The 20,894-nt window shown below is 41.0% G+C and overlaps 1 protein-coding gene and 1 pseudogene across 1 annotated transcript in view; both read left to right on the top strand.

Annotated features, from left to right (window-relative positions):
* LOC117036298 (kininogen-1-like) overlaps positions 1-20,894 on the top strand; it is a 124,451-nt gene that overhangs the window by 70,271 nt on the left and 33,286 nt on the right. The gene's annotated exons all lie outside the window — the stretch shown is intronic.
* LOC117037611 (histidine-rich glycoprotein-like) lies at positions 10,532-19,960 on the top strand (annotated as a pseudogene).

Here is a 20,894-nt window from a genome sequence, read left to right as displayed (position 1 = left end):
TTCTTAATCAAAACTTCTAGCTCATATTCCATACAATGGTTTTTCCCAAGCCTGGCCTAGAGCTTAAGACCTAATGTGAGAGGTCTGTTCTTTCATTCTTTCTCTCCGTCTAGCAACCGTTTGCTGAATTCTGGATCTTCCAAGTTCCAAGAAGGATGAGAGAATTAGAGGAAAGAGTACAAAGTCTTTTTACATAACTGAACTTGCAGTTGTAGTTTTCTCTTGGTCTACACTGGCTCTCTATGAGACAGGCTCCAGTGTTGGTTGTCTTAGGTGGTACAGGAGTGAGTTCATCCAGAGGTCTTTTCCTAGTAGGATGATGTGTTCTCTAGCGGACTCCTTGAAACCACCCCTTCTCAGATTCAGCCCCAGAGATTTTTATTATTAAATGTCCCATATCTGGAAGTCCCTTGGGTGGGCACCTTCAAAAGAGTACTACTTATGACATTTCCTTGTCCCATGGAACTCTCACACATTTTCACTATGCCAAACAGTGGAAATGAGCTTTCCTTTGCTGACTTATTCCTTACTCTCTCATAGAAGGATGCTTTTTCCAAGATCCTGCTCTTAGAATGCTCTGAGAAGCAGACCTCAATCTCCATAGTTCATATGTCCCCATACTTTAGGGTTCACATGTTAAGCATGCCCTCAAACTCTCTTTGTGGTCCAGTCTAGTTTTAGCACCACATAAGCCTGTGAATTAAGGTAGCTCAGTAAATTTTAGCCAGAGTGAGAGTGGCCGGACTCTATGTGGTACAGGTACCTGCAGTCTCTCCTGAAGGTTCTCTAGAGCCCTTTCCCTATGTGATTTGGTGAAAGAGGAGAAGGGAAATGCTGAAGCACCATTCCCCTAAAACTTCCTACATTAATGGACTTTTCACTCTTTCAGGATTTTCAAATATTCTCTTCACGTAGCCTGGACTTGGGTGATAGAGTAATATTAAGGCATTCTCTTTAGACATATTTTAGTAAATTCTATGTGAATACTGTTTCTTAAAATTCTTTAGAAATTGAGGCAACCTTTTATTATAAAATTTTATTTACACTTGAAAATGTGCATACCCTATGACTCTAAAATGTCTCTCCAGGAATTTACCCTAAGAATTCATTAGGAACATATGAAAATACAGAGCTTCAATGATTAAATAAAACCAATGAGATTCAATCTAGTGTTTAAAAAAGAGAACTTGTTAAATAACACAGAGAAATGTGAGATAGCCATTATAAAAATTGTAGAAGACTATTCAGTGCCACAAAAGGATTTTCACACTATATTGTTAAGTGACAAAAGAGACTTATAAAAGAATATATAGTATGATCCTATTTTTCTAGAAGAAAAAAATATATATGCACTGGAAAAAAGATTAGGAGAAAAGAAATCAAATTATTGCAGGAAACCGGTATCGTTCATGCAATTACAGGTCTTTTTGTTTTCTTTCTGTATGTCCATATTCTAAATAACTATCACATTTACAATAAGAAAACAGAATTATGTTTAAATAAAGAGAAGTTGAAGGAGCTGAGAGTGGTTTCATCTGAGAAGAGTAAACTCAGATGGAATGTACATAAAGGGCTACTGCTGCGTGAGAATTACAAACAAGTTTTCTAATCCACCTAAGGGTAAAGTAAGGCCAAGAGGGAGACGTTCTATAGACACAGATTTCTGCTCAGTATAAAGAATTTTCTAATAGAGTTTGTTCGTCAAGAAGTCCCGATTTTCCCATCACTGGAGGCAATTTAGCCTTGTTTAGGTGATTACTTACAGAAATAATCTAGAGAGAATTGCCTCAGAGCCTGCCTACTGCATGGTACTAGATTAAAACTGTTTGGTTGAGTGTCTACACAAGCAGAAAGCACATTGATTTCCATTTATGATCACTGATAATTGTAATACTTAAACAACATGTATTTACTCTTTTTTTTTGTTTTTGCCTGTTGGTATTTGCAAAGGTTTTCTGAGTAAAAGAGGATTAGAAAAGTTTGTCGACGTGTCTTGTAACTTCTTTGAATCTCAGGTATTTTTCAATCTCATTGTGTTCTATATAAGTTTCAGCTGTCCCTACCCAATGCTCTACTTTTAATTTCCTAAGATCCATGATCCACTTTACTCAGACTGCCCTGAGATCACACCCACAGGATAGCTGGTTAAAGACCTGTCACTCGTTGTTTTAGTCCCAATGTGGTCCTGAAGAATAATTAATATCCCTGAAGAAACAGAGACCTACTAGTTTGGATGTCTCAGGCCTCTCAGATTAAATTAAGTCTTTCAAAGACACTTACACTGAACCATAGGGAGAAGTGTTTCCATGACAATATTCAGTCCCTTTCCAGAAGTATTTATTGAGCACTTACTATAAGGCAGCCTGGTATAGCTGAAAGGGTGGTTGAGACAGGCTACCTGGGTTCCAGTCCTGCCTGATACTTGCAAGCAAGTTTTTACCTCTTGAATTGTGGTTGCCTCTTCTATGAATGGGAGTGCATTACCTACCTCCTTTATATCCCTGTGAGAAATAAGGGAGGAGACCTGGATACAGAAAGCTGTATTGGGCTTGAAGAAATATTCAATAAAAGGTAGCTGCTATTGCCACTTCTAGGAGCAGGGAGACAGCTCACTGGACTTTCAATAAACCATTTAAACTCTCTGGACCATTGTTCAGTTATGAATTTGTAAGATTTGCAGTAAAGTTTCTACCAGTCTTAATACTCCCTGGCCCTCATCTGTAGTGCTTTATAACCCTTTAACTAGAGGCCCATCTTGTAGCTTGTCTCTTTTCAAACCTCCCATTATAAAAGCACAGAACAGCTTAGCCTGGTACCAGTCATGGCAGGGATTTCCCTGGGGGATAGTCTTTTATTGAAAGTATCCTTATTTCATGCTTCCACCCCTGTTGCTACCCAGGAACTTGGGAGGATCCTCACGGTGGAAGAGCCACAGCAGAAAAACACAGACCTCACTGACTCACCCTCCAAAGTTGCACCAAAAGGATCTGTCCAACACCTCCCTGCCTTGGAGGGTGAGCAGCCCGAAGATTCCAAGAGAAAAGGCCCAGTTGAGGCTTTCCCTGTGCAGTGGATCTAACCACGAATCCCCAGGGAGAAACCCTGGATGTCTCCTTTCTCTTCCTGGGGCCTATGAAGGAGCAGCTGGTTGTCTTGCCTTTCCCCAAGGAAGAGCAACGCTCTGTCAAGTGCCCAGCTGCAGCCAAGATGGCCGACCCTCTGTTCTCCCACCATGAGAATCACATAGACTATTCCATGGGGACACGGTGCCCTGAAGAGTGGTGGGGGTGGGAGACAGACAGAGAGTTTGATTGTGGAGAGTGGCTAATAAAGTGTGTCTTTTTGACTCTTCTTGGTCTCATCATATTTTCTGGAAGTGGAAATGAGACCAAACCCTCCACTTGTACACTGGGTTGCATGCTTCCTAAATTATCCAAGGTCTCATTCCATGTCTAGATGCCTCTGATGTCTTCCAACTCTCCTTTGTAATGTTACTGACTTTGAGCTAAGCGTCTGATGTAGGGCCTGCCATCTTTAGGCATGACCTCCTCTTTCTGGGCAAGAGTGTATTATGATTGTTTCGATCAAAAGTAGATGAAAATTGAAGGATACGAAGAGACAGGGATTCATCACAGAGTTTCACTCTCCCTTTATTCCATAATTATTTCAGCGCCAAGTATTGGTCAGATGTTGTCTGCACAGCCTTGACAATCCACCTTGAACAGAAGGTGGATTTTTTTATTACCTGTCTGAATAGTCTCCAGGCCCAGAACTTGATAAATTCACTTGACAAATTTGACAAATTTACTTAGCAATGGGGGTAGACGGAAGAGACTGTTGCCTGTGGCCTGTGTTTGAGCCTGGGAAGAATCAGCCATTGTTCCAAGTTGGGGAGCCTTCTGGCTTCTTTAATAGTTTTGCTCAGAGAACAAATGAAGAGCCCAGGTGACATTCATTCCCAATTTTCACTTAAAAAACAAATATACACGTATAGAACATATATGTAATATTATATAGGTGATATGTATATTATGGACACATACATATACACACAACTATTTGTTTTATATATGTGTGTGTGTATATATATATGTGTGTGTGTGTGTGTGTATATATATATATATATATATATATCACAGGTGTTATGGGCTGAATAATGACCCCCAAATTTCATATCCTGAAGTCTTAACCCCCAGGACTCAGAAGGTGACTGTCTTTGGATGGCATATTTAAAGAGGTAAGTAAGTAAAATGAAGTCATTAGGGTGGGCCCTTATCGGACATGACTAGTGTCCTTATAAGAAGACATGATTAGGACGCAGATAAGCACAGAGGGAAGATCATGTGAGAACGCAGAGAAAAGGTGGCCATGTACAAGCCAAGGAGAGAGGCCTCGGAAGAAACTAACCCTGCAACACCTTGATTTCAAACTTGCATCCTCCAGCATTGTGAGAAAATTAATTTCTGTTGTTTAAGTGACCCAGTTTGTGATACTTTGTTATGGCAGCCCTAGCAAACCTACAAAACAGGAATTTGCAAATATAACCATTGTCCTCCCTTCAGATAGCTGTTTCTTAAAAGAGGCACATAGGTCTTAGCATCATTTACTTAAATGCAGTAGACAATATTCACACTATGTTACTCTTATCTGCTTCCTGTAAGAAAGAAAATAATTAAGTGGGGTGTCATGTAGAGTCTTAAACTCTGTTTCAATCAGTGTCTGGCAAGAGACATAGCCATCGGCAATGATCTCTTGCATCTACCCCCATTGCTAATTAATTTATCAAATTTATCAAGTGAATTTGTCAAGTTCTGGACTTGGAGAATATTCAGATAGGTAAGAAAAAAAAATCCACCTTCAGGTTGAAGGCTGTGCAGGCAATATCTGACCAATACTGTTTCAGATAGTTCAACTGAAAAGACTTTAGTCAAAGAAAAGACTTGTGGGTCAAGTTAAGGGCACAATGGATGCTGAAGCACCTGGAGAACAGCAAGAAGCCTTTGCCACTCTGGACCTGAGAAGACTGCAGGAGGAGGAGCCTTACCCAAATCCAGGGGGAGCTGAAGCTGCTGGAGGAGGGGCCACCTGGCAGGAACTGCCCTGGTGGAGGGATGCAGCCACTGCCAGAACCTAGTCCTGAAGCAGAAAGGGGCAGGGAATGAACACCCTGACCTCTCTCTCCCTCTCCCTCCCTCCCTCCGTCCTTCCAGCCCCCCTCCCATTGGCTCTTTGAACCCAATTGTAAGCTAGCTAGCAGGGGAGCCTGCTCAATCCACAGGAGTCAGCCTCCTGAGGCAAAGCCAGGCAGAGAAAGGCAAAGAATAGACCTGGAGCAAACAGAGGAAAACCAGTGCTAGCCCTAGGTAGGGTATTTCCCCAAGGTGTTCCATAATACCCTCCCATACTGAGTAAAGCATGCAGAAGGACCTTAGACTGTGTGTCCTTCTCTTTGTGTTTCTTGTTGGATAGACAAGGGATCCATCAAGAGAGATAGAGCATGTAGAAGGAAAAGAAGTTTTGAGCAGTGCTGAGTTGATTTCATTAAATTCAAAGGAAGCATTGTCATCCTCACTTATTCTTTTTCATCATCTGGTAATGCTGAGTCACTCTTTCTTCAAACTTTCTCAAGTAGACATTGTCCCATATCCTCCAGGTTCTTCTCCTACCCTTCTGATGATTTCTCTAAGGCATTCGGTTTCCTCATTGACTCATCTCTTAGATGTTGTTTCTCTAGTTTGTGATTCTTGATCTTCTTTTTTTACTCTGCAACTTCCAGGTAGTCAAGATAATCCAATAGTCTTGCCCATAGTCTCAAAATGCTGCAATCATTATGAGGCCCTTGTATTCAAATAATCAATGCTTTGCAAATTGCTAACATTAATCTTCTATGCTGAATTTCAAGAGTCGGCATTTACAGTTACATGGTATTAAGGGTACTTTTTGATGAATCTTTAAAAGTAGCTTCTTCAACAATAAGAAATGAACAACCCTATTAAAAAATGGGCAAAAGATTTGAAAAGGCACCTCACAACAAAAGAAATAAAATGGAAAATAAGCATATCAAAAGATAATCCATATTATATGTTGTTAGGGAATTGAAATTAAAACAATAATGATGTACCACTACACACCTATCAGAATGACCAAAATCCAGAATACCAACAACACCAAATGCTGCAAGAATGTGGAGCAACAACAACTCTTATTCATTACTTTTGGAAATGCAAAATGATACACCCACTTTGGAAGAGAGTTTGGCAGTTTCTTACAAACTAAACATACACTTACCCTAATACCACCAATTGTTTTCCTGTGGTATTTACCCAAGTGAGCTGAAAACTTATGCCCACATAAAAACTGGCACATGATGTTTATAGCAGCTCTACTTATAATGCCCAAACTGAAAGCGATCAAGATGTCTTTCAGTAGTTGAGTGGATGAACTCTGGTACATACGATAGAATACTAATTATCGCTAAAAGGAATGAGCTATCGAGCCATGAAAAGACATGAAGGAACCTTAGATGGATACCACTAAGTGAAAGAAACCAATCTGAAAAGGCTACATATCTATGATTCCAATTCTATGACATTCTAGAAAAGGCAAAACTGTAGAAAGAATAAAAAGATCAGTGGGTGCCAAGGATTGAAGCGAGTGCTGAATAGGCAAGGCACAGTATTTCAGGGCAGTGAAACTACGCTGTGTGTTACCCTAATGGTAGGTGCAGGTCATTATACTTTGTCCAAATCCACAGAATATATGACACCAAGAGTAAACCCTAATATGAACATGGGCTTTTGGTGATAATGATGGGTCAACGTAGATTCAGCGATTATGACAAGGGTACCACTCTGCTGTGAATAGTGATAGTGGAGGAGGCTGTAAGTGTGGGGAGAGTGAGCAGGAACTATATGGGAATCTTCTTTATTTAAAAAAGTGCTTTCAGGGCGGCTGGTTGGTTCAAATGGGTAGACCACAGTGCTCATAACACCAATGTCCCCGGTTCGATTCTCACACGGCCAGTGAGCTGCGCCCCTCCACAACTAGATTGAAAACAACTTGACTTGGAGCTGAGCTGCGCCCTCCACAACTAGATTGAAAAAAAAAAAAAAACAACAGCTTGACTTGAACTGATGGATCCTGAAAAAACAGACTGTTCCCCATTATTCCCCAGTAAAAATTTTTAAAAATTAAAAAGTGCCTTCAATTACAAAAAGCTGAATATCATAAAATTCTGTGAACTGATCCAGTCATTCTCCCCACACCAAACAAAAAATCAGAAATATACAAGGATGTCCATTACAGCATTATTTGTAAGAACAAATAATTTAAAACAACACATGTGGCTAAAATTAGGGGAATATTGATATATTACAAAACATATGCAATATACAATATCATGAGATCTTTGAAAATAATCTTTCTGTAGAATATTTAATGATTTGGGGAAGTTATTATAGGGAAAATACAATATTTAATCTATGTAACAAGAATTTTTTTAAAATTCCTTCCCTTGGGAAAGGGTTTGGAAGATGAAGGATAAGAGAGAGAGAAATTTTTCATTTTTATTTTACATGTTTTGTAATTCTGTTTTTTTAATTTGTGCAGAGATTATGTTCCTGATAAAAATGTACAAAGGATCTCAAATAAAAAAATAAAATTCCATTATAAAAAACAAAAACAACATTTATAAAGCCTATATGGCTTCTATTAATAACCCCCAAAACTAGAGTTTGTAAGTAAGTATTCAACCACAGTGGACGGAAAAAATATCTGTATGTACAGCAGAATAATCCCAATAATTTAAAAACACTATATTATTGATATCCAAATGGAAAAAAGTCCATGAAGAAATATATAGTAGTTAGTGATTTATCTCAGGTAGTGGAATTAGAGGTGAGTTTTCCTTTACATTTTTTGTAGTTCCACTTTTTTTGCAAAAAGCATATATTTGATTATGAGGGAGAAAAAAGCTTTAAAGAATAAAAATTCTCTTAACTGACTTTCTCTGATACTACGGCCAGGCCACCCAGAAAGAACCAAAATGCCAGAATGAGTATGTGGATCTACCCTGATTGCTCCAATAACCGTCTTGTGAGAAGACACCACTCCCCTCTCCATTGCACATCTGAGGCCATTCTCTGGCTCAGGACCATCAGGAAGCTTTCCCAAAGCCAGTAAGAGAGTCACCAAAGCTGAATGTCACTTCCTAGATCATAAGACAGCTCCGCGGGATAGACTGTCTCTTCTACTCTCCATCATTCCTGACTCTTGCCACCTAGCACCTTCAGTCTGCTCCCTGAGATGTCTCATCTGAAATTCCGATAGTTGGAATGGCATCACTAGCATCGTGTCTGTATTTAAGATTCAACAAAGCAAAGGAAAGGGAAGGCATGGCTCTCGTGATTACCCCTAAATCTCAGCTACTAAATCTACAATACCATAGTGCTCACTTCGGCAGCACATATACTATAATCTATAGTACTACAGGAGAAGCTGAGTTTCATCCCCGATGTCTTTTCCCATTCCCACCCCTTTCCCTCCACCCGCATGTGGCTTGTCCATGGCCCTCCATATTGGGTATGGACAATAGAGCGATAACAGAAAGCCTTAATTAAGGAGCTCAACTCATGGAAATTAAAACAGGTTTTGTTTTAATGCATAGCTTTCCCCCTGCCCACCTGAGTTCGAGCCCCTTAGTAACACCTTGGACAGATTCCATGTTATTTCTGTCATTCTAAGTTACACTGAAGTGGTCCTATTTGGGTGTTTAAAAGCTAGTGTTCTTCATGTTAAAGTTCAAATCTAGACATAATTCAAAATGTGTTTCTTCCACTTTTAGCACTCACTAAACCAGTCTGTAATTCTGCGGAAGTGCGTTTTGCTTTTCATGTACTGTGGGGACAGAGCCCCAGAGAGCAGTGTCCAGCTGTCCGCCTCACGAGGAAAGATGCTGGCTCAGGTAGTAGATGGCCGTCAGCTGTGGCTGGTTAGCCGTCAGCTGTAACCCTTGAGTCATTGGCCACTAGTATAACTGCCGCCGCTGCGCTGGGGAGTGGAGTCAAAGAGAGTCGTCGGTCGGTTGGCAGAAAAGCGGACAGCAGGTCTCATGTCGTGTGAATCCAGCCTCCAGTGAGACTATAGTGGTGTGACTCCCTACATATGGTCCGTGGGTGTTCCTTTTTGGCCTAGCCACATCCTGCGTTCTTATGTGGGGAGCGGGAGCAGAGACCCTGCCTGACACCCTGCCTGACATGTACCTCTCCGTCCCCTCTCTCTCTCCAAACTCTTTCCCTCCCTCCAGGTTCTGTCTAGAACCCCAGTAGTTCTCAGCCTTGACTGCATATTGGAATCATCTGGGAGTTTTAAAACTACCCGTACCTGGGTCCACCCCCAGAGATCCTGGTTTAATTGCTCTGGAGGGACGGCCTGGGTATAAGGAGTTTTCAGAGCGCCTCAGGTGATTCTGTTATGAAGTCAAGGCTGAGAAGAATTGCTGTCCACAATGCAGACACTCACCGCAGAGAAGAGAGCCGGGAGGGAGATGCTCTTTAAGTGACCGGTAGTGGGAGGGGACCTGGGACTGATTCCCGCTAGTCCTTTCTGATGCTGCTGGGCGCTGCTGGTATGAAAGGTCCACACAGGTATGTATATTGGTTTCTTTGGAGGGGTAGAAATGTGCGATCAGCTGTGTCCCCCAGTCCTGAGCCCCCCCCCCACAGTAGTACATACCCTCTAACCCCTTCTCTTGGATGGCATCAAATGGCTTGACTTCTACCCTCACCAGGTTCTCTTCCACATGAACCAACTCTCTTTGGAATGCTTAAGGGCCAGGGAGAAGTGGAATAATATGGGGGTGGCTTTAAGTTCTTCTGAAGCATCATACAAATAATAACAATCAATAGCATCATGTTATTCAGCACCTGGATTTGTGCCAAGAATTGTAGTGGTTATTTTATATGTTTTCTTATTTCAGTGTCGCACAATCCTGCCAAGAGGTATTAATCCCCGTTTTATAAATGAGGAAACTAAGAGTCAGAGAAGTTTCATAGCTTACCCAGCATACAAGAGTAACTCATAGAAGAGTAATAGAGTTGAAATTCAGACCTGACTCCAAAGCCACAGACTCTTAATCATTCTATTCTACCTGAACTCAGTTCCTTGTATGGTGTAAACGTTAACACATCACGTCCCTTAAATGATGCAGCGCTTTACTGAGGCCTTCTCGCGCCATAATCCAAGGAGGGAAATGATGGTGGAAATTTCTGGCTGAGATAGAAACAAATGAAGGGAAATCACTTTATTTCCATCCCCCACACCAATGCTTGTGGTAAAAAACACACTTGGATCTGCTACCTACTAGAAATATCCAGATTTGTGCAGATCACAGTTTCAGCCACTCACTAGTGGCATGTCGCAACTTTCTGTCCCCAGAAACCCGTTAATCATTTACGGCATGTTGACAGACATTTTAACCAGGGGTCAAGGTGAACATCCCCAGTTATACAACAAAAATGTATAAAAACTTTGTTTAATCAGTGGCATATGCTGTGTGTGTGTGTGTGTGTGTGTGTGTTTTAGAAAGTCTGTATCTAATTCTCTGCTGTGATATACCACAGCGAGGGATGGTTTTCATATTTTAACACAATGAAGGCATGCGCTACAGCTCTGCTTTTGATCCTCTCAATCACGCTGCAGTGTTCCTGCGCTTTGAGTCCCACAGATTGCAATGCTACTGGGCCCCTGGCTGGGAAAGCTCTAGATCTGATCAATAAAGGACGGCGGAATGGCTACCTCTTCCAGTTGCTGCGGGTCGCTGATGCCCACTTGGACGAAGTGGTGAGGAATTGCCAATGGCAGGGCTGAGGTGGGAGACCATGCACCGGGGGCAAATGTGACTGTTACCCCTAAGACTGCTGCTTCGCACAACCCTTTAGTCAGAGTTTTCTGTTTAGTTTCCGCTGCTGCTCTAGACTGCTCTTTTTCTTTCTTTGAAACTAACTGTTTGTTATTAGTATATCCTTAACTATGAGTCAGTCTGTATGTACTTAATAAGCATTGATGTTGAGTCCAATCAAATGTTAAGTACTAGAAGAGAAAAATTAGAATAAACTGTGGGCCTTGCCCTCAAGGAAATAATAACGAGCTCACATGCACACATAGGCAAACTAATGAAAGGAGATCTGTTAAGACTGGGTGGGAGAAGCCTTCATTTGGGCCCTGAAGAATAAGCAGAATTTGAATAGGAAGATGGCATTCCAGGAGAATTCCAGGCATACCGCTTCTGTGTGGTTAGGGAATCAGGAAGGTAGGTGTTAAGGAGTAAAGAAACATAAGTCGGGGTATTCCAGAAGTTCTGTGTGGGCTTTTGGAGAAGCCATCAGGTTGGGAGGGAGAATGTAGCCTCATCTTGAAGCAAAGCAAGCCTACTGTCTTCACTTAGATTAGATGCTTATTCAGAGTGGGTTTGAGGGCTTACGGTAGAGATTATGGAGGGAGGCTTCCCTCCTTAGACTCCTAACATAACCTACCCTTTGATGAAACCACTAAAATGAGGGAGGCCAGACCATGGAGCACCACAGAGGACAAGAAGAGAAATTTATACTTGTTAAAGCATTGTAGATGGAGGCCGTAGACTGCAGAGAACAAGAGTGCAGGAATTTAGGATTCAGCCAGCAATTTAGTGACCATTAGTCCAATTCCAGGCTCTCTGCCACATTGTAGTACTCCAGGCTGAGTTGGCACAGTGCTACCTCTGAGTGGTGGTATAAATGGTGGGTGGTTGGGGAGGTGTCAGAGTGTGCCTGGGGAGATGGATGCAAGTGACAGGGACATGAACTAGCAAACCATTTTATGAGTTCAGGAAGGAGGAATGAAGATCAGATCAGACAGTGGGGTTTAGGGCCAATGGACAACGAATAAAAGAAAGACAACTCGAGGCCTGGTGACTCGATAGCAACAGCAAAGGAAGAAATCAAAGTTGATTTCACATTTTTTTAGGCCAAAGACTAAGGCAATAAATAATTAATGGTGCCACTGACAAAAGACAAGAGAAGTAGAGAAAGGGAGCTGAGCTGAGTGAATGACTTCAACTGCACCACAAGTTCTGGTATGGAAATCTGTTACAATGCTACTTATTCTAGTCTAATTCTACTAATTCTAGATAGTAGAATTAGAGAAGAGAGTGGTTTTAGCTTTGGGCAAGTTGAAATCCTGCAAGATATCCAAGTTCAGGAATAGAGCTAGGTGAGAAGACACAGCTCCACATGTAGACTGGGGCCCATGATGTGGCTGTCAGCATTGTAATTCTAGGCTTCTATCTTCTACGCCTCCACCCAAACCAGCACTGCTATTGAGTGATTTTTTTTTCTTTTAACTTTTATTTGTTCTCTCCCTTAAGTCATTTATAGACTTAATTATTGATTGCTTTTTAAACCTCATGGGCAGAAGCAACATAACAACCAGTTGAAAAAAACATTTGGAAGTAATTCTTTGAAGCTCTTTATTCAAATGAATAGATCAAATGACAAAAAGGTAGACATTGAAAATGATTTGGAAAGGAGCAGGAATTCTGTTTGAGAATAAGAGACTGCTTTTATTTAGTCGTTCTCATATACTACTCACCTGTTGCTTTCTTGGAATTCCTCAGGAATCTGCAACTGTCTATTATTTAGCCTTAGATGTGAAAGAATCTGACTGTCCGGTCCAATCCAGGAAATACTGGGATGACTGTGAGCCAGCGCTTTCTAGACGTCCATCTGAAATAGTAAGTAAACATGCTACCATCTTCCTCTTCTTATCATTCTTGACTTCTGTCTTCTCTGCTTACATAGGGTAGCTGTATGCCAACACTAACACAGCAAAAGGGTAAAAGCAACCTCCACCTTTTGACTAATAATGATTATGTTGGCCTTGAGTAATATTCTCTTGAGAGCCAGGTCTGGGAACCCAGTGCAAGATAAGTCAGTGGGTTGTGGACCCATGGGATAGAATGTCCAGCTGTGAGACCTTGGGAAAATCACCTAAAGTCATTAGACTTCCATATCTCCAGCTGTAAAATAAGATGAGGGGTTTGGAATAGATGGACTCTAAGGTCATTTCTGGACCTGATAAGTCTGTGGGTCTAGGAATCCTTGAACTTGTAACTGTGTCCTATAAAGACTGGTCCCATTCGCAGGAATAGCCAAAAGGATAAGTTGCAATTATCATGAGGAATAGGGTTTTGCTCTGTACATTACACATGGGTACTCAGATCCCAAGTTGTCTGCCACAAGAGAACACAAAAATGAATAAGTACAGGTCTAATATTTCAATTCCAGAAAATAAGACATTTGCATATGTAGAAGTTTCAGCAATTTTTCCTCTTGAAAATGTTTGGGATGTGGCCATGATCCATTTAAACAGTTTCTCTCTGGTTATCATGAGGGCTTTCAATGTCTATAGCACCCAACACACAGAAGAAGCAGATTAAGAAAATGTAGGTTTTGGGACAGGATTTTTTGAGAGAAACGATAAATAAATTTTAAATGTATAGTAGAAGTATGTTCTATCACTTTTGTGTTTCTGCATATTCCACCTGAGGAAAGCAGTATGCAATGACAAACTCCTTTTTCTTACAGGTGATTGGACAATGTAAGGTAATAGCTACCACACATTTGAATGAATCTCAGGATCTTAGAGTGAATGACTTCAACTGCACCACAAGTTCTGGTATGGAAATCTGTTAAAATGCTACTTATTCTAGTCTAATTCTACTAATTCCAGATCAATACAGAATTCAATCATAATATAATAATTTATGATGTACATGTCAGAAATGGTCCCTGCCCTCATGGACTTGATTATTACTCACTCTCTTGAGAAGAGAAGTGAGAAGTTTTCCCCCTGTTATTAGGTGCACTTTCCTTTAAAGAAATGCAATATACGAAAGTAAAATCTATGTGAGGTAGCATAGCATGGTAGTATAGTTGTAGAGAACATGGGCTCTGGGGTCAGATTTGCTTGAGTTTGAATCCCAACCTTATCACTCCTAGTTGCATGGTCTTGAGGGCAAGCTATTTACCCTCTTTTCACTTTCCTCAGTTGAGGACAGCCTCAAACTATGCTCAGATGAGAATAGTAATCATGTCAGCCCCTCCAGTCTTTGTTAGAATTAAATAAGATGGTCTGTGCAGTACACTTGCAAAGTACTTAGCACTCAGTAAGCATTGACTTCCACATCTAAAAGTCATACATTAACACTACAGTTTACAAAGCAGTTATACATATGTCACATCATTTAATCTCACAACAAGTCTATGAAGTAAGGGTTCTGATACTTTCTATTTTAGAGACAAAATAACTGAGTTTCATAGAGGATCAACGCTTGGCCTTAGGATCACAGCCAAATGTAGGGAACATGATCCTATCCCACAAGTATTGACTCTGAAGTCCATGAGCTTTTCATTTACTTTCCAAAAAGAATGATCACAGAATTCCTTCAATAACAGCAAATCTCAACATGATTCAATATACAAAAATTCAACAGCCAAGCATCTCCTTCAGGAGGTTGCCTTAAGAAAGATTGAGCTGCATCGTCTCCTCTCTCTGGGCAAAACATCATGTTGATGATGCCTCTCCCTCCTTGCAGAGACAGGAAGAGTTCGTTAAGATAGTAACACTTTATGGATGATGGGGAAGCATCGTGAATCCAGTCAGAACAGAGACTTGAGCATCAGAAGGATCTGGGTTTAGTTTATAGCTCCGCTGCCGATGGCCTGATTTGATCTGGAACAAGTTTCTTAGCCTCTTCCATCCTCAATTTGCCCATCTGTAAAGTGGAAGCTATTGTTAGTCTTGCCCCCGTGCTTACGTGTATTTAGTCCCAGCACTGACATTGCTGTTTGCAACCCAGTAACCACAGAACTGCCATCTTCTCTCTCCAGTCTCTTCTGCACTGGCCAATACTAAAGACAGCCCCGGACTCTTCGATTACTTTGAGGACACTGAGCTCTACAGAAAACAGGCAGACAAGGCCCTTGAGAAGTACAAAAGGAAGAATGATGACTTTGCCTTTTTCAGAGTGGACCGAGTGGAGAGAGTTGTAAGAGTGGTGAGTCTCCATCAACGCCCAGCTACAGTGTGACGGCCCAGGCTCTAACCCGGCAGGTGCAAAATTCAGCAGCACTCACTCTCCACAGGCCTCCCTCAGCCAGCTGCTTTTTAAATTGAGGCCTCTGCTGCAGCTTCACAAACAGTCAGTAGATACCACAGAACTGTTCTCCTGCAGATTTTCATTTTTTGGAGTTGCAGAGAGTGTGAATATCTAAGAGAAGAGGAAAAACCCAAACGAAAAAGAGGAAAAGACTGAAGAGCATATTAGAGTCATTAAAATCCTGTGGTCCTAATCTCCTTGTATTATGATGGAAAACTGAGGCTCAGAGCAACTACCATTGTTTCCCCGAAAATAAGAACTAGCCGGACAATCAGCTCTAACGTGTCTTTTGGAGCAAAAATTAATATAAGACCCGGTCTTATTTTACTATAAGCCCAGGTAATATATAATATAACATAACATAACATAAATAACATAACATAACATAATATCATATAATATAATATAATACCGGGTATAATATAATGTAATATAATATACTATAATACTGGGTCGTATATTAATTTTTGCTCCAAAAGACACACTAGAGCTCATGGTCAGGCTAGGTCTATTTTCGGGGAACACGGTACCTCACCACACCCAGTTTTATGGCTGGAATTAGTTCCTCCCAGTTCAGCGTCCCAAGTGCCTTCTACCCAGAGTGGTCTTGTCGAGCAGCTAGTTGAGGTTGTCCTGCATTTTGAAAACACAAAGTTAAATAGATATGGTGCATGCAAGCAATACAATGAATACAATGCATGACTAAAAAGAATGTTTTGGACCTATATGCATTGAAAGGAGTTTCAAGGTGTATTGCTAGGAGAAAAAGCAGGTTACAGGACAATACCTAGACTATGAGCCCCTGTATATTAATTAAAGATAGGTGTATGTGCAGAGCATATTTAGAAAAAGGTGAGAAGGAAAAATCCATCAAATGGATGATAGCGGTACCTCTGAGAAGGAGAGACTAGGGTGCAGAAAGGGTGAGTTTTCATACTATGCTGGATTCGTTTTGTATTATTTGAAACTTTTCAATGAAATAGTATTCACTTCATCACTTATGTAATACATTTTAAAAGGCAGAGACTGTAAGAAAAATGGCATACATTGGTGATTTTGAATCTTCATAATACTTACTGTATATTTGGATAGTAGGTATTTAATGCTCCCCCCCTTTTTTTTTAATGTTCCTGAAACTGCTTTGATCCCATTTGTTCTAGAGAGGAGAGGAAAGAACCAATTACTACGTGGACTTCTCTGTGAGGAACTGCTCCAGCCACCATTTTCCTCGGCACGCTACTGTGAGTATACCAGATGTCTGCGAAATACGAGGTGACACTTAGAGACCACTCACTATGTGCCAGGTACCCTGCTAAGTGCATTGCGCATACGATGGCCTATGACCCCCACCACCATGCTATGAACGAGATGCGATTTTTATCCCTTATTTACACATGGGGAAATTGAGGCACAGAGAAGTTAAGGGAATCGTGAGAATATCATTCTATAAATTATACGTGACATAAACCAAAACTTAACACCGAGTCATTTAAACTCCTGGGGATTAAAGACTTAGCTAAACCCGATCCCTAGATTGTATCAGGAACCTGCACCCATTGCTGCTTTCATTCACTTCGTCTCATTTACTGTTCATTTACTTCCCCGTTTGATAAACGGGAAGGTACCTGAGGCTCCGCACAGTAAAGGTTTTGCCCAATGTTCACAACCAAGCTGAGTTTAGAATCCATTTCTATGCTCAGCCCAGTGAGATTTTTCCCCAAATCATTTATTAATTGATGCTTACGTACCTGCAAGAAGATCTTCTTAATGTTTCTCAGTATTTGTATGGTAACTTAGAGTTACAAAACACCTCCACATATACTGTCTTGTTGGAGCCCTGTGACAACCACGCTGAGGAGAAACAAGTGTCTACCTCCATTTCCCTGTGACAGAAGGGCCTAGAAGTGTAGACACTTACCTAATGGCACTTAGCTAGAAAGTGTGAGGACACAGGATTTTAATGGTGGCCTTCTGATTTCAAGTCCAGGATTTTTCTGGAGTTTAACAGCGCATTCTCTGGGGCCAGAAGAGAGGTAGCATTCACTAATTCGTTTTCTGGCTGTTCAACTTTTCTACCTAAAGGAGCTATAAAATCCTGCTTAGTGGCCACCAGAAAAGACGCCTCCCTCCCCCACTCCTATCCCCAACAAACCCTTAATTATTTTGGTGTGGGCAATGCAAACCCATGCAGAAACATGGCGGCTAGAGAAGAGTTCAGCACTCAGTGTTTTACATCATTATCTTATTTAATTAAGCCTTCTCAGGTTTATGGAGTAGATAGCATTGTACCCATTTTACAGACAAAGACTGAGTTTCAGAAATTTTATGCAACTTGCCTAAACTCACACAACTGGTAAATGATGAAGCCAGGATTAACATAGATCTGTCTGACTCCAAAACTGGACTCAGAACCTCAATGCTTAACAGTCTTTTCTATAAAAGAGTTTTTTTCTTGTCCTAGTCTAACTTTGACAGCTGGGTTTGGGGACCTCTGGGGCATAGAGATGCCAGCCAGTTGAAGCCTCTGTGCTTAGGGTAGGGCCAGCAGACAGTCACTTTGACAGGGTCCATGCAAACTTTATACTGGTTCCTTCCTTTCCAATACTTCCCTGCAAGGAACAAGTTAAGTTGTAAAAATCCCTCTTCTGCACCCCACTTCATTCTCTCTAGGCACAGGCAAGTCTGGTCTTCAGTGCCGAAGAGTTGGACTAAAGGCAAGGCATCAACGACATGTTATTTCTCACCACCGCCCATGGGAAAGCCCAGTGGTGGTGACCATTCATGGACGAGAACCACAGCAAATTGGAAAGAAAACCTTTGACAACTGTACTTTTCCCTAATCTCCTGCTCACGTGCACACATGCTTCTGTCTTCTTTAAAGGTCTTTGGGTTCTGCAGAGCAGATTTGTCCTATGATGTAGGAACCTCTGACATGGAAAGTCCAAAAGATATTGTCATAAACTGTGAAGTCTTCAACCTTAAGGTGGGTTTCCTAGACAGGCTTTGTCATGAGTAGAATAGCCCCTGGGAAAGGAGTGCAAATGCCGACATGACACAAAAGTGTGCAATTTTCCCCAAGAATTGGGAAGGGATAAGATTTGTCAGAAAAGTAAATCTTGACCAATTTAATCAACCTTTAATTAATTTGAAAATAGCCCTTGTAGTCAGGACTCCAGTGCTGAGACTTTATAATTCCTAGTTATAGTATTAAGCCTAGAATCTAAGGGGACTGAACTAGTCTTAAATTATTATATAAAGGTATATATAATAAGATGTAAAACAGCATTTTACAAGAATATCTGTGTGTAAAAACCCTTGTTCTACACAGATATTCTTCACTGTATCTTTTCGTGAGAAAAAAACAAAAAACTGAAAATAATTTAAACATCCATGTGCCAAACCCCAAAATAGGAGGGAGCAGGTTTGTCACCATGAATATGGCTATATAAATTTTTCAAAAAAATTAAAATCTGAATAAGCAGGGTGAAGAGGTGAGGTGCTCATCCTTTAGGAATCACAGATCCTTTACTACGGAGCCACAGAACTCTGTTGAGAATCTGAATTATAAGGCACTAGTTTTCCAAATGTCTGTCTACTGATGACTATTCTGTGTAACATAATTTCACCACTTTATGTTGAAATGAGAAAAATGAAAATACTAAGAAAAGTTTTTTGATGATATAACATTTTTCATTTAAAGGACCATCCTTTACTCTGAGATTATCTTTCGATTCTTGGGTTATCAAAATATTATTCCTATTGTGATGGTGGTAGGTGATAGTTTTGTTTGTATTTTAAATGTCAACTTGGCTAGATAAAAATTTGAGAATGCTCTTTTGGTATTTTACTTTTTCAGTTGATTTGTGGAATCCAAAAGTATGAGGGCCGTTAGTCTAAATCAAGTTAAACGTCTAACTTCTCCTTTTGTGCTCTATGATGGTGTTCACTCTTCTGTGTCCTTCACCAGGAACATAGAAACATCAGTGATGTACAAGCCCATCTGGACCATCTACCCCACTCTGGTGGGCATGAGCATTCTCCTGCTGGCAAGCCTTCATTTAAGCCCAAGAGATCCAGAGATTCCCACCATCCTCACAAGCCACATCAACTTGGATGCCCACCTCCTCTAGAAGACAAAAATCACGCAGACAGGCCACAGTTTCAATCAGGAGCTCCTCCAGTGTTGCCCCCTTCAAGATGTCATCACCCCCATTTTGGCACCAATGGCACCCATACACCCCTTCATAATCATAGTTCCAGTGAGCACCATCCCCATGGACACCATCCTCATGACCATCATCCCATGGACACCGTCCCCATGGACACCATCTCCATGGACACCATCCCCATGGACACCATCCCCATGGATACCATCCCCATGGACACCATCCCCATGGCCAGGAATTCCATGACCATGGACCCTGTGACCCACCACCCTATAGCCAAAGTTCCCAAGATCACCATCGCTGGGGCCATGGCCCACCACCAAGGCACTCAGAAGAAAGAGGTCCAGGTAAACGACACTTTCCCTTCAAATGGAGACAAATTGGATATGTTTACCGACTCCCTCCACTAAAGAAAGGTGAAGTTCTTCTTCTTCCCGAAGCCAATTTTCCCATCTTCTCATTGCCAAATCACAACAATCCTCTAAAGCAAGAAATTCAGCCCTTCCCTCAATCAGCCTCTGAATCATGTCCAGGGACATTCAAGAGTGAGTTTCCACAAGTCTTGACGTTTTTTGCATATACATTTCCAAAGAAAATCTGACGTTCCTTGACAAATGAATAATGTTCTGAATTAGAACCATAAATAAAATGTAACCAGTAACAAAATCAAAATTACAACCATCTTCACTTTACTTTCATATTTAGGATAGGACAAACTGTGCGTGGGGGAGAAGACGGCATGAGAAGAGCCAAATGGAGAAAGGAAAGATCTTAGTCCATAAGTCAGAAGTTCATTCCCCACTGGCCAATGTCCCACTTGAGGCAAATCTCTGATCCTCAGAATTTCTTTATTTCCTGACTTAACTCCTTTAATTCTAGCATCTTTCCTCTATTAGTACTTATGCTGTAGCTGGGCGTACCAAGAACTATGTATTATTATGTAAAGGATTATTGTTATAAAAGTGATCCAAATTCTCTCCTCCTTCTATTTGTATTCCTCTAAATTTATTTTGGAGAAAAATAAGTTCTAAATTTAATTATGAAGCAAACAAATCTTGGGCTATAATTTACAAAGAAGTTCACAGGCATGAACCATAAATTGAGGTGCACCAGAAATATCACTTTATTTTTTAGAACACATTAATTTCTACTTCAGGTTGCCAACATACTGGGCTAATAGGAAACTTAACCTGTCTTTCTTGCAGTTCCTTCCAGCCTGCTGCTTCCCACACAAAATTGTGTCACAGTCCAAGACTCTTACATAAGGCCAAGGTGTTTCGGTGGTGGGCACCAGAAGGAAGTCTGATTCTTCGTCACCAGTCACCAGGTCTGAGGGATGTTTACTCCCCTGTTCACAACTCTGTTTGAGTCTGTTTTATCTGCTTACTTTTATATCAAACTGGGATATAGGAGTCTCTGTGAGACTGCTGATGGACATGACTGCCAAGAGATACCACGTAGCTGTTCTCTCCCTAGGGTCTTGCTGCCTTCCAGGTACATGTCCAGAAAGCAGGGCAAAGGTGTCCTCTGCTTTC

Source organism: Rhinolophus ferrumequinum, chromosome 2 (assembly GCF_004115265.2).
Source record: "Rhinolophus ferrumequinum isolate MPI-CBG mRhiFer1 chromosome 2, mRhiFer1_v1.p, whole genome shotgun sequence".
In the NCBI taxonomy this organism is placed as follows: domain Eukaryota; kingdom Metazoa; phylum Chordata; class Mammalia; order Chiroptera; family Rhinolophidae; genus Rhinolophus; species Rhinolophus ferrumequinum.
Note: the sequence above shows the minus strand (reverse complement) of the source record. Positions and strands in the feature narration are given on the sequence as shown.